The sequence below is a fragment of the Camelus ferus genome, chromosome 1 (genome assembly GCF_009834535.1).
Source record: "Camelus ferus isolate YT-003-E chromosome 1, BCGSAC_Cfer_1.0, whole genome shotgun sequence".
Lineage (NCBI taxonomy): Eukaryota > Metazoa > Chordata > Mammalia > Artiodactyla > Camelidae > Camelus > Camelus ferus.
Window position 1 is genome coordinate 85,868,796 of NC_045696.1, and position 1,018 is coordinate 85,869,813.

Below are 1,018 nucleotides of genomic sequence, written 5' to 3' on the forward strand. Positions count from 1 at the left end.
TTCTCCACAATATTAAGTTTGAGAAAATACCATACATGCCTTTATGTATTTGCTTGTACAGAAGTTTTCTTCTATATCTTTTGAGAATGACCAGAGGAAATTGGATGGATGGATGGATGGATGGATGGATAGATAGATAGATAGATAGATAGATAGATAGATAGATAGAAGGATTAAAAAATACACTAAATGCTAAAGTTTATATTAGTCTTCCCAGAGTTCATGGTAGAGTTGTTGGAATGGGAAGTTTGAACAATTAGGATTTTCAGTAGTTCTTCATAGACACGCCCATATTCTTATTGTTGATTTCTTCTCTGGCGATTTCCCTTCTTTCATGTGTGATAGCAGTTGCAATTCATTATCAGGAAAACTAGGACTCAGAAAAAAAATTTCACCTTAAGAAGATGACTCATATTTTAGAATTCAAAAATGGGGAATTTCAGATATTAAAAATGATGGTGATCAGTGAAACAAGTTAAGATGGTGATAACCATAAATTATTTTGATGAACGTGGCCATGAATAAGGTTATAAAGATTAGATGCTTTTTAAAAATGGGATTTTTTTTGTTGTCACTTACGTAGCACATATACTAAAATTGTACAATGCAGAGTTTAACATGACCCCTGCTCAATGTTGACATGCAAATTCATGAAGCATTCTATATTTTGTGATGATAGTTAACAATACTATATTGTATACCTGAGATTTGCAGAAGATAGCACTTAAATTAATCTTCTCACCACACGCACATACAATGGTAACTATGTAGAGATGATGGATATGTTAATTAGCCTAATTATGGCGATTCTTTCACAATGTGACATATATTAAAACATCATGTTGTACATCTTAAATATATACAATTTTTATGTGTCAAAGATATGTCAATAAAGTTGTGTGAAAACTTTTAAAATAAGATTTTTTTAAAGGTAAGGTTTATTGTTTAGGATGTTTACAGCCTCTAAAATCTCATATATCACCCATTCTAAAAATCAGACACTACAAATAAAAAAGAC

General features: G+C 30.6%; 1 pseudogene; it reads left to right on the top strand.

The window, feature by feature from the left end:
* Positions 1 to 570: 570 nt before the first annotated feature.
* Positions 571 to 670, top strand: LOC116666891 (annotated as a pseudogene).
* The last annotated feature ends 348 nt before the right edge of the window (positions 671 to 1,018 follow it).